Below are 14,239 nucleotides of genomic sequence, written 5' to 3' on the forward strand. Positions count from 1 at the left end.
CTCTTGTAATCATTATTTTATATTCAGGTTGTCTTTATTGATTGACTTTTTTTAAGTGAGGAGATTTGAATCTAGGATATTGCCATGCTCCTACTTAGAAATAATGTGTGCCTATTTAGTCCATTAAAAAGTGTTTTCTAACTTTACCAATGTATCTTTGACATAATTTAATTAGATATACTAATTTAATGCCATAGATGAAGCTAGAGTTAAATCTTGTTCCTTTTTAATATGTTTTCTCTGAATATCTACCTTAATTCTGATGAGCTGCTTTTTAGGGTTAACTGTACAGTCTGAGTAGCCTTTTTACTTCCATACATCAGATATCACATTAACTCAGAACTTGTCATGTACTTTCATTTTCCTCAGTTATGTTGCAAATGAATTACCTCTGGAATGCTGTTCATCACAGTTTATCCTTCTTTTTTTCCAGATGATAAACTTGCTTCATTTCACACTACCCAGTGTACCAGGATGTGTTTGCTAATTGTCACTGTCATCTTTCCTTGCCCAAAGCAATGGAGAACATCACTTTTGTGAATGAGTTTCTTTTGCTGGGACTGACCCAGGTTCAGGGGCTATAGCTTGTAATCTTTATCATCTTCCTCATTATATACAGGACAAACCTATTTGGAGATGGGGCCACATTAGTGATCATCATCTCAGAGCCAATACTCCACACTCCTATGTATTTTTTCCTGAGAAATCATTCTTGTCTGGATGTTTGCTACTCTTCAGTGATAATGCCCAAGCTAATGTGGAATCTCCTCCCCACGCACAGGGTCATATCCTTCCTAGGCTGTATTACTCAGCTACACTTCTTCCACTTTCTTGGTTGCACTGAAGACGTCTTGGTAATCATCATGGAATTTGATCGATTTGTGGCCATCTGCAACCCACTTCACTACACTGTCATCATGAACCCTGTTGGAAGCTGTGGCATGGCTCATTAGATTCTTCTATACTCTGATGCCTTCTGACATGACTGCATGCCTGGACTTTCACCACTTTCAGAAACTCAATTACTTCTTCTGTGATATCAAGCGTCTCTTGGAACTGGCTTGTGGTGATGTAAGTCTCAATAAGTGGCTCATTTTCATTGTCACCTGCAGCTTAGCCATCATGGTGGCTTGCTTCCTCACTCTCCTTTCCTATTTCTATATAAGAGGCTTTCTTCTGTTGAAGCACCAGTCCTGCAGTGTATTCCGCAAGGCTCTTTCCACTTCTCCCTCCCATTTTATGGTGATATTTCTCTTTTATAGAACTGTGGAGCTCACTTATATCCCTCCTCCCTGTGTTGCATGTGTAATACAGGAACAATTTATGGCTATCGTACACACAACGGTCACTCCAGTGTTGAAACCACTGATAAATACCTTCAAAAATAAGGAAGTGATGTTTGCTCTGAGCAGAATTTTTAGGAAGAAGCTGAAGCTGTTTGCCTGAGGAAAATAAGTCACAATAATGAACAGAGGAAAACTATATGCCACTTTAATGGCATTTATTTTACTTCCTATAATAATTCAATATATTTCTTAAAATTTTATTTTCATTTTAGATATTTGTTTAGTTGGTAACCAGGTTCTTCATTCATATGATTTCAACCACTATTCATATAATCATTTTATCATCATTTGAAAAATCTTGAGTAAGTCCTGATCCATAAGCACAACATACCCCAGTGGAAAAAGGTCCATGAGGCCATTAATGGGGATGTGGATCTTACATTTTTGTTGAGGGGGTAGGTAATACATAACTGAATAAGTAAATGTGCCTCTGTCAGAAGGTAGAACGTATTATGGAAGGTAAGGGAGAAATGAAGGCCTTTCCAAGATGTGACCTTCAGGCAGAACACTGAAAGAAATGAGGTGGAGGGTCACACAGATATGTGAGGTTATGTCATTGTATGAGGATACATAAGCAAGTGAAATAGCATTGAGACAGAGTGTGCTTGTGGCTTGTGAGGAAAGCAAGATGGCCAGTGTGCCTGGAGCTTGGTGGGTAATGGGGAGAATGGCCAGACATGAAGTTAGTCAGCTGGTGGACCCATGACACAGGCATCTTAGTCATTTTGAGGATGTGGGTATTTACTGTGCATGATATTGGATGACTTTGAGGCATTTGAGCAAAGAGCTGACTTGATATAACTTCTACATTTAAACAATCACATTGAATTCTATGTGGAGAACAGTGAATCAATTAGAATGCCCTTAATCCTTTGGGTAAGAATTGAAAGTAATGCAGGCAAGGGTGATGGTGGTGAAGATATGAAAATTAGTTAGATTCTGGATGAATTTGAACACAAAACTTTCAGTATCTGCTGAGAGCTTAGATATATTGTGTGAAGACAAGAGGCACCAAAGATCATTGTTAATTTTTATTTATCTTTATTAACTGGAAAAAATGACCATGATGTCAATAAATTAGGCTATGAATATAGCACAAGTATGATTGATATAGGTTTCAATTAGCTTTGCATATCAGGGGAAAAATTTGAATAGAATTATTTCTTCCTATTAATTAATGCTTTTTATGTCTAGAATAATATATTTTTAAAACTTTTATTTTCAGATTAGCATGTAGGTTTTATGGTCTTTAAAGGCTTTAAGATATTGCTATCAAATTATCAATGTATTTGTAATAATATAGATTTTTCTGAGCATGATTATATTCCATTTTTAAGGTAATAAGAATAGTAAAATTTATTTTTGTTTGGGGCAATATATACTTTACTATGAAGAATTAACTCAGAACAGAAACAATTAGCATATAAGTCAGAATATAGCAGGTGGGATATATTATAGAAGGTAATTGGAGATGCAATCTACAGTGAATACAAATTGTCTAAATGATAAGCAATATCCTACTTGACAGTGGATACTATAACTCAAGTATATTGTGCCACATTGTAAATGATGTGAAAATAATCATTGATGTTTGGAAGAATTAAATTTTTCAAATATTTTCTTTTGATCTTTGGATATTTCTTAGACACACTTGTTGCATCATCTTTACATACACAGACAACCCATCCATACACAATGAAATATTTTACAGTTCTGTCTTTCTATGTCTTTCTCTTTGTCTCATTAACCATATTCATTTTTACAAAAATAGTAGTCTAAATTTCTGTTAATAACCTGATGTGGAAGTTTCTAGTTAATATTTGAAGTTGAGGGACTTTGTAAAGACATAGAAATGTGATTTCTAGGAATCCGTTTACTAAGTATATCTGTGTGTATCTGAACTAGAATGAAAAGAAAATATTTATGTGTAATAAAATATCCACTTCTCCCTAACTCTGGTGTCTTTGCACATCAATGAAAGGCCTGATAGAAAAACATAAACGTATATTTTGATTGAGTTTAAACAAATTATTGCTAATTTTTGTCACACTCTAATGACATATAATGCATTTATATATTTTTATATTACATAACATATTATACTAAATAGTATACTACATATAGATATATAAAGTATGTTTTCATTTGAAATTTACACTTTGAAAATGTAGTCATCAGGATTGCACCAAGATGATACAGTAGTAGGTTCCCTGACATGTATCTCCCCAAACCAATATTAATTTGAAGTAATTCATGGATAAAAGTGCCTTTGAGGGAGCTTTGGGACCAAGATGGTTTTGAGCTCAATATAAAAAAATAAAGGGGTTATTTTGAGAAGTCAGACCTATGCCTAAATGACCATAGGATTACTGACCATAGGTCTTACTAAAGATCTGGAGAAAGCCCCACCATATGGCCCTATTTATTCTTGGATTTGCCACTAGCATCATCTGCCAAGGAACCCAGCAAGAAATTGTGCAAGACTATGATCCAGGAAACAGTCCCACTGACCTTGGTAGTGGCTGTGGACCTGGGAGCTACCCATCATGACCTGACTCCAGCATCTCTCAGGTGCCAGGAATTGGATGAGATATACATACATCCAGGCTCCAATACAGGTCTTATGACCACAATTTGACTGTAGATCCTGAAAATCCTCTGCAACTTGGCTGTAGCCACTTTCAACTACATACCTGGAACATTCCTTCTTGCTTAGGACCCCCCAGGAAATACTTATTCATACTCCTAAGGAAGGCTCCAGACCTTTGTCTTACAGCAGTTCTAGAAATAATCATGTGTGGGGCGCTAAGGAACCTAACTTGAATGCTGCTACCTGCTTCCTGGTCCCAGGGCCACACGTAGTTAAGATGGCACCTGGCGATCAGCCAGAAAGTGATGCTGTGGGTTGTGACAAAAAATTGGACCACCTCTAGGATAAGCCCAGGACTATTCAGTCCTTGTAGACAGTTTGTGCTTTCCCTTACATCCCATTGAATGGGTGCAAGCATGTGCTCTTCCAGCCCTACCGACCTTTGTTCTGATTGGCTTCTGTACTCTATATTAGATGTGTGTACTTCCTCAATAAATGAGCTCCAGCCTTGACTGGTCTGCCTGATACATCTGATTGCCCTCCAGCAAGGGAGGGCTGGGTGCCAGCTGTCAGTTGGCCCTCTCCTTTCTTGGCTCTCCTAGTAGAGGCCTGTTCTCCCTATCTCTCCTGCAGGTTGGGAGGGAACAAGGACTAAAAACCCTGAAAATTTTGTAGCTTGGATCCAGTACCCTGACACCAAACACATGCTGAGCAGCATTTGTACTGCTTCTCAGCAAGATGGACAAGACAGAATTCACATAAATTCAATATTGGACAGTCAGAGTCTAAGAGACTCAGAAATTTGAGTATTTTTAATAGAGAAAAATAAAGAGTGCATTGGAGTCATGTCAGTAGTGACAATGGCAGCAGGTCACTGCAGAGGAGAGGGGTAGCACAGATAGAGAAGCATAGCAGACAAATTTGGTGTAGGAAAATTTGTAGATGAGAAAAACAGTATAAACTCAGACAAATCAAAGGCTATACAGTGAGCTGGTGTTTGAAAACTACTTCATGTCTCTCAACTGGTCAGCTGAGAGTCAAGGCAGGGAGCCATCTTGAGGAGGTCACACTGGATCTTTTTGATGCAGAAACCAGGAGATCATGGCCAATGTTGCCACATTATCTCAACCAGTTTTTACTGTGTGGCCTAGAATGTATGTACCTGGCAACATGTAATTGAAACAGGCACCGAGATGATTGTACCCACAGGGAATTCACATTGGAGACATGGAAGAGAATTCAACTTGCCTTCCCTTTTAGTCTGGGAGCTCACACTACCAGCTGATGAAGGTTAGGAAACTGAACAGGTGAGTGTGGTTACACTTGGGAGTTGAGCCTGGAAAGGCCATAATTAGGGCAGAGGGTGAAAGAACTCTGCAGGGTTTGTTACCCTACCCTGTGAGAAGAATTCTTGGGTGGACCCTGAGATTCACACTTCCACCAGAGAATGGCCTCTGCCCACTCATAGGGTTGGGTGGATCTAAATTTCTTTTGAGTAGATACCACCTGACAAAGTTCCTAAGTTTTGATTAGAGTTAAACCTCTCTGGGACTTATTATTTAGAACTCTGAACCAACCTCAAGCTAATGGTCTATCTGGGCATAATTACAATTGACAAGTACTTCACATCTGTCCTACTTTACACTAGTGAGAAGGGAAGCCAAGACCATTCAGCCAGTTTCTGTTCAGGCCACTCCAGCATGCAGGTTGGTGAGCAACAGAAAAGGAGAGAGAGTTTGACAATCCCCAGTCCTTTGTCTTTCTAAGGGATACATAGCCCAGAAAGAATGGAAAGAAGAACAGTCTGGCACAAGCAGTGAACTCTATCCTGGTCAACAGTTTTGACAATTAACCATAGTTTTGTTGTTAATTGCTGAACTCACCATTCCTGTTTCTGAGGTAATTAGTGTATTTGATTTCATAGTAAGCACCTGGTATTTATTTAAATGTTGTATATTGGTTTTTTCCTTCTTTTTACTGTTGCTGCTTCTGTTTATTTCTCCCTTTCTGTATGATGCTGGGAATCTACTGTTAACACTGAGTTCGTGGAGTAGAAACTTGGCTGCTGAGCTACACTCATAACCAGATGCATCCACACCCCAGCCAAGAGACAGCATACCTTGATCTACACAAAACCAGCCCCACTCAAATTTTAGCCATATTTCAATATGAACAATAGGGGAGAGAATAACTCCAAACTGATGACCAATTCTCAAGTAGGAATGGCTAGGGGGCCCTCAGGTCCCACTCATGTACACCCATACACCTAGAGCATATAGAAAGAAATAACCTGAAGTCTGAGGATACCACACTGATGAAGGGGACTCAGTCTAGATTGTTTCCATATCCTTTGGAGTATACAGAGTTGTGCAGTCTAGAAAAATTGCAGAGTGTGCATCTCATATAGCCTGCTGTACAGAACACAATTGCCTGATCTATAGGAAGGCCCCCACACTTTTGAGACATTAAAAAAAGGGATCCTCAAGCTCTGACATAATACATACTGTATCAAGGTAAACTAATCATGAACTATACTAAATTTGGAACCTATTTAAATGAAGAGAAACTTGTTCCTGTTGAGAGTGAAAGCAAGAATCTTTTCTGAGCCCCAAAGACCTGTTGGATGCCAAGAAACTGGGAGTGGAGTTTACACTTTGCCCCCACCCATATAGCACATGCTAATCATATCTACATATGCACACTGCCTACCTTTTGTCTCACTTTGCTGTAACTACTGCCTCTTCTCCTTTAAAAGTTCTGCTCACCTTCAGGGATTTTGAAGATGAAACATTTAAAATATTAGTTTTATTTTGTCTTCTTTCAAAACTGGTTTTGAATAAAATCATTTTCCTACCAATTTGATTTCAAATATTTCTGGAGCAGTGAGCATTATATATAGGACATTCACAAAGTCCTTGCAAAGTTCAAGGACCACACCATTCACTGGAATCCCATGCAAGAAATTTATTGTTAGCAGCATGGAGCAAACTTACAAGGCTGTCCCTCTGAGGGGGTCCCTCTGAGGGGAGTAGCAGCCTGTTGGCACTCACAGAGCAGCTTGATAGCCCTCAAGAGGAATTTCACAAGCATGCCTAAGGGTTGTGACATGAACTAGGTGGGATTAACCTTTTAGCAGGCACATTCAGAAAAGCAAACAGAAAGAAATAACCTAAAGTCTGAGGACACCACAGCCTGGGGTCCCTGAACAAATGACTCTTAAATCAAAACTTAGTAGTTTCTACATAAAAATGGCTCCCAATCCCAAAAGTGGCTGATCTGATGCCAATATTGATCTGATGCCAATATTGATCTGATGCCAATAATTATAACCTAGCCTTTTCCTCCCCAGGATGGTACTGATAGTAACAACCATTGCCTCAGAAAGAAGTAGAAATAAATTAACCTGAGGAGGCGAAATACTTCTCCAATATAAATTTTTAAACACTGAAGAAAGAAATGGTAAGACTTTTCATGTTCATGCATAGGCACAACTAATAATGCTAAAATGACCCGAATTCCAAAAATCATCTATAGATTTAATGCAATCTCCATAAAGATATCAATGACATTGTTCATAGAAATAGCAAAAACAGCCCTAGAATTCATGCTCAAGAATAAAAGACCAGAATACGCAAGGTGATTCTAAGTGAAAAAAAGCAATGCTGGAGGCATCACAACAGCTGATTTCAAATTATGCTGCAGAGCTATAGTAACAAAATCTGCATGGAATAAAAAACAAACACAGATCAATGGAATAGAAGAGAAGACAGAGAGACAAACCCACACAAATACAGTCATCTGGCCCACAAAGCCACCAAAAATATACACTGGAGAAAAGGCAGGCTTTCTAACAAGTGGTGCTGGAGAAATTGGTTTTATCCAGAGTAGAAGAACAAGTCCTATCTCTCACCCTGTACAAAAGTTAACTCAAGACGGATCAAAGACTTAAAAACTATGCAACTTTTGGAAGAAAACACAGGGTCAACACTCTATAGGCACAGGCCTACAGTTAAGAAAATAATGTGAAGAGTTAATCAATGGGATGACATCAAATTAACAATTTTCTGAATAGCAAAAAAGAAAAAAATCTTTACTAAGTACTGTTCCAATGCGAATTAATATCCTTCATATAAACAAAACACTTACCACAAAAACCTCCAAATAAGCTAATCAATAAATTGACAAATGAACTACACAGACACTTCTTAAAAGAAAAAATACAAATGGTCAACAAATATATGAAGAATGTTCAACATTCTTTGCAATCACAGAAGTGTAAATCAAAGCTACACTGTGATTTTATCTCACCCCAGTTAGAATGGCAACCGTCAAGAATACAAATGATGATAAATGCTGGAAAGGATTTGGAGAAAAAGATACACTTACACATTGTTAGTGGAGTTGTAAATTAGTACAACCACTTTGGAAATCAGTATGGTGACTCCTTAGAATGGAAACACGTTTTCCAGTTATACCTCTCCTCAGTATTTATTTTAAAGAATTAAAGTCAGCATCTGAACACAATTCTCAATAGCTAGGCATGCTTGTGTGTTTTATTCAGGCCTGCAGAACAATGAAATTATGTCATTTGCAGGAAAATGAATGATACTTGAGATCATTGTATTAAGCAAAGTAATCCATACCCAGAAAGTCATGGATCATATGCTTGCTTTCTCTCATAAGTGGAAGCCAGAAAGAAAAAAGAAAAAAAAGGAAAAAAATAAAGGGTCAAGGGAGGAGCTTATAAAAATAGAAATGACACAATTAGAGTAAAATTAGAGGAGCCAGGGGAACAAAGGAAAAGGAGAGGCACTGGTCAATGGAATTGACAAGATTATATTGTTCTACTCTGTGCACATTTGAATATATAACAATAAATCTCACTATTGTATATAGTTATATCCATAAAATAATATGTGTAAATTGATAAAAGGGTATATGATTCCAGTCTCATATCTCATACAAAAATCAATTCTGGAATATTGTATGCCTCAATGTGTGAAAGCATTGTAAAAGTCTTTTAAGAATGACACAGGGAAATATCCTCATCATATTCATTTAGGAAAATATTTCTTACTGAGGTCACAGAAAATACTGATAGCCACTTTCCATTTATGAATTTCTCTTCACCAAGAGTTATCACTATGAAAGTGAAGAAATAAGCCAAATGGTGGGAGAAAGTATTTGCAGCACATATTATCAACAAAGAATAATAAAAATAAAGTCTAAAGAAATCCACATTACTCATCTCTAGAAGATCTGGAATCATAAATTCTGACAAAATTCAAATGTTGACAAAGAGGTGGAGCACCAGCTAGCCTTACATAGTGCTATGGAAATTTAAATGTATCAAAGCAGTTCGTAAAACAGTTCTTACTGAACACACTCCTTTATTATAAACTATTCTCTAAACACTGTTTGTACTGTGAGCATAACATATATTGTAGATCATATAATATATTACCTCTTTTTTGTTCATTACTATGACTTCCCTGAATTATATATTTTTCAGATTAAATATTTTTAAAGACATTGTATTTATATTAGTTAACTATTGCTGTGTAACATATTCTCCCCAAGTTTTACAGTTTAAAACAATAAATGTTTATTATCTCAAAATATCTAGGGATCAGGAATCCCAGTGCAATTTAGCTGTAAGCTTCTGACTCAGAGTTTTCTCAGAAGCCTCAAAGGGTCTGGCTATAACTACATCATGTCAAAACTCAGTGGTGGAATACATTATTGTCACTGGGCCTCAGGCTCTCTGGTTGTTGATCAGAGACTCAGTTCCTTGTCACTTGGACCTCTCCAGAGGGAGACCCACAACATAACAGCTGAGTTCCTTCAGAATGATTGAGCAGGAAAATGTGCCTAAGATTGGAGCCATAGTCTTTGTAACTAACCTTTGAAATGACATTTCACTACTTCTGTTGTATTCTATTTGCTAGAAGTTAAATAATAATTGTATCTTCTTGGCCTTTTGGCTAAGATCAAGTGTAGCATTTATTCTTATCAATTTAAAATATGATATGATAGTAATTGGAGTTTTAGAGCAGTACTCGCTTGCTTTGTGCATTCCATGCATAGACCTGATATTGCAGTACCTCCAGGAATGGTGCAATACACCCCACAAAAGAAGTTAACTTATAAATCCAGTCCATACTCAAAGTTTATACATTATAAAAAGTGATGAATGCTAGGAGGTGAGGATCATTGGGGAACAACTTAAAGTCTGTCTACCATACTACTTTTATGAGGAAAAGAAATAGTATTGAGCTGAAATTATTTTTTAAGAATAAATTCGTTTGATCAAATTATGATTATATATATAAATCTGCCACAGTGAAACTCACTATTCTGAATAATTAATGTGTACCTATATAAAATGAAAAAAAAAATTCTGTAAAGGAGTCAATCTTAGTTACATTTATTTGCCATATATAATAACTTATCATATATTTACTTAGTTTTTATCAATTTATAAAAGGATATTTGATATTACTGATGTAGTATCAGTAGTAATTTATATGATGAATTATAATAGGAAAGTGTTCTAGTTCACTAAAAATCATTTTACTGGATATCAATTACATGGAAAATCAAATTTTCTTTTTATCTCACATATCCATAGTTAGTTTTCAAATGTATGTAAACAAATCTATGCAGAGATCCCTAAATTTATAAACTATTTTTTTGTATCTAGCTATTTAATTTGTATACAATTACACAGTGTTTCATAAGTTCTTTTCCTAGACAAGTTGCTCTCTGCCTTTGTATTTTGTCATCTCATAACTGTTCAAAATTTTTGAGAACAGGGGCTGTGACTTCTCTGGTTTTGGATCCTCTATTGCCTATCCAGTGATAAGATTAGGCTTTGCCCAAGGAGGAGTGTTATTTTAATATCATTAGCATATGGTGATACCACATGCCAAGAAGGACAAAATTGGGATTATAAACCTGGAAAGGAGGATCAAAATGTGTTTATGTTGAAAAGCTTAGGGGAGATTTTGTACTGCTAATTCTCAACCTAGGGTAAGAATAAAGTTGAGGTTTCTGAAATTTATTCTTAGCCTTAGATAAAAGTTTAGTACTACTTTCAGTCAGTTTGCATTAAGAGGATCTTAAGGGCAATTTTTGGGAAAATGTTGTATTTGGGCAGCATTCTTGGCAGAAGTGGAATGAGCAAGGGAGGACAGTGAAGACGAAATGATGTTGAGCAAGAATGGAGACTAACTTTGGTCTCACCCTATGGGAGTCCTGAAGAATACTGCATCTCAGAATTGGTTTCACCTTGAGGTAGAGGGACTAGACTTTGTCACCCTGTCAGTCAGTCAGTCAGTCATCGGTCTCTCATTGATTGTCCTGGAGAAAGGGAAAAGCTCATTTTTTGAAAGTCCAGAGGAGGAGCAGCTATGATCAACATTAAAAAAAAAATCTACCCACATAATAGTAGACTGCAAGGAAGAAGTCATAATTGATTTAATTGTCATAAAAAAGAATTGGTAAAAATTAACACATGTTTAGTATGACAAAAATTTTAGTAGAATAGAAATAAAAGGGAATTTAACTATGATACTAAGTATTTTATACCAAAGAAACTGAGCATCCATATGTAATGAGAAACCACAGAGACTTGCCTTTGGGCCAGTGAGAGTGAGAGGGTAAGAATGTCCACCACCATCATTACCACTTCATGTACTTTGCAAGTAATAATCTGTTCTATCAGAAAGGACACAGAAATATGCAATGCATGAATTAAAAAGAAATGGATAAAATTCCTTTGTACATGCCATGAGGCTTTATCTAGAAAAAACAAAAAAGAATTTGCAACAAACTACTCAAGTAAAAGGTGTTCACCAATGTTGGTAGATAGTGATATAGTAAATAAGATAGAATTTATAATAGCAACAAAAGTTATATAGTATTCAGAGTAAATTTAACAAAGAAACATAGATCTCTATGATGAAAGCATTAAGTATTTTAAAGGCATAAAAGAAAATTTGAATAAATTAAGAGTTATGCCACAATTTTGGTCAGAAAGACATTTAAATATGTCAAATTCCCTTCCAAATAATTTAAAAATTCCATGAAATGAGCTTTTGAAAATTTTATGAAAGCAATAGTTTTCAGAATTTTCTAGGTTTATTTTGAAAAAAAAATTAAAAGTATAATAATTTTGAATATGACATTTACATTTTAAAAGCTATTAATATAAAGTCATGTTCATGCAAAATAGATTTTAGAAAAGTGTAGAAATCATTGTTTAATAAGAGGAATATCACATTGAATGGTCAATGTTTAGGAGTAGCTAGGAGCAACCAGATCACTAAATACAGAAAAATAAAATTAGATTCTTTAGGGTTAAGAATTAATCTTCATTCACTTAAGATGAAGAAAAAGCATCCTGAAATTTAAAACTATAAAGTTAAAATAAAACCATAAAAATACATATTTTAAACCTATCAGTAGGGATAATCTTTTAAGCAAACTTCAAAGTATCACTCATAAACTGAGAAATTATGGATTTTATTATGACAAAATTAAGATTTTCTTTTTTATGAAAGACATTCTAGATAATGTACAGAGGACTGATTACTGGAAGGTATTTAGAAACACAAACTTCCAAGTAATCAGTGATGTCTAACATAAATAAGGTACTCCTGCAAAAGAACAAGAAAAAACAGGGAATCCAAATAACTGAAAAAAATCTTCTGTATATATTCAACATTGCTGGTAATCTGACTAAAGTAATAATGAGCCACTACTTCATATTCATTAGATTGACAAAAATTCAAAAATTGGATAATGCCAAGTAACCTTAGTAAACTTGTACATTACTGGGAATGGTACATATACAATTGAAGAAGTTGATTAGATTTTGAAGATTAAATTCACATAATTCATCATTTGCTGAAAGCCAAATTTGATTGTTCCTGACTTTGTATCTGCTTTGGAAGAAGTGTCCTCTGATTCTGAGGCACTTCCAGGCTGGAAGATAGTTATAAAAATTCTAATATTATCTTTAGCTTCCATGTCATCTTTGAAAAAAAAGAGGACAATAAAATACCGTATCCTAGGCTGGGGTGGTGGCTCAGAGGAAAATTGCTCACCCAGCATGAGTGAGGCACTGGGTTTGATCCTCAGCCCACATAAAAATTTAAAGGTATTGTATCCACCTATAACTAAAGAATAAATGTTTTTTGTTGTTGTTGTTGTTGTTGTTGTTGTTTTTTAATACCATATCCCTGAGATGTTCTTTCCTGGTTTCAAGAACCTAGCAAAATTAAGAAAGCCATAAGAATGAGCCTAGTCCACAATTTCTGGATAAATATTATCTTGAAGGACATTGGCTTTCCCTCAAGTATGTAGAAATTAGGGCCAGTTGTTCTATGTGTAGAAAGCTATTTTCTTGCATATATTCCAAGTTCCTTGGGATGCTGGTCATAAAAATGGACAAAGCAATCAAAGCTAATTATATTACTGCTTCTGTAACCTAATAATTTAACCAATAATCTCCCTCCCCGCCCCTGTGATAACTAGTGTGGAAAGGCACTGTGGACAGGAAAGTGCTTGTCCAGTTGGCCATTGGACATTGAGAGGGATTGGGACACTATTTTCAGGTGAAACACTGTGTGAAATGGAGGTGCACCTGTCTAGCCTTTCACCTCTGGACTTTATGGAAAAGCTCCTGTCTAGCCCTTCACCACTGAATCTTTTTGGTGAGTATTTTTTGATAAATCTTATGTCTCACATCCCATTTCCTGGTGTCTTCTTTGGTCTCTTGGTAAGCTATTTCACTGCCCTAGCATAACTGAGCTGTAGATGGTAAAGCTTCCCAAGGTAATAAACTTTCCCCAATAGATGCACTCAGAAATAACAGAATTATATTCTAAAGCCATCAAGGTGGCATTAAAAGTTAAATTGTTTTGAAATGGCTTAAAATCATAGCAAGAAGATGGAGAGGGGAATTGATAGTGATGGTGGAAGGATAAATGGCCAATGAACATTATGCTTCAGAATAACTTTTAGTTACATTTTTTGCACCCCTTATCAATAAATTGAAAGTTTTACATGATGTTAAAAATATCACACCTCCATTTCAAGTGAGATCTTAACAGAGAGAGATACTAGCAATTTTATCCAAAGGAAAGGTATTAGTTCACCAACCTACATGTAACGCATAAAGAGGTGGATATTTAGTTCAATTTGGTGGCTGAAATATATATTTCTCTCTCTGTCTCTCTCTCTGTCTCTCTCTCTGTCTCTCTCTCTGTCTCTCTCTCTCTCTCTCTCTCTCTATATA

The 14,239-nt window shown here is 36.0% G+C and overlaps 2 pseudogenes; both read left to right on the forward strand.

The window, feature by feature from the left end:
- Positions 1-518: 518 nt before the first annotated feature.
- Positions 519-5,781, forward strand: LOC107133680 (annotated as a pseudogene).
- Positions 5,782-9,900: 4,119 nt separating this feature from the next.
- On the forward strand, positions 9,901-10,062 carry LOC125614794 (annotated as a pseudogene).
- Positions 10,063-14,239: the final 4,177 nt, after the last annotated feature.

The sequence above is a fragment of the Marmota marmota genome, unplaced genomic scaffold, assembly GCF_001458135.2.
Source record: "Marmota marmota marmota unplaced genomic scaffold, marMar, whole genome shotgun sequence".
Lineage (NCBI taxonomy): Eukaryota > Metazoa > Chordata > Mammalia > Rodentia > Sciuridae > Marmota > Marmota marmota.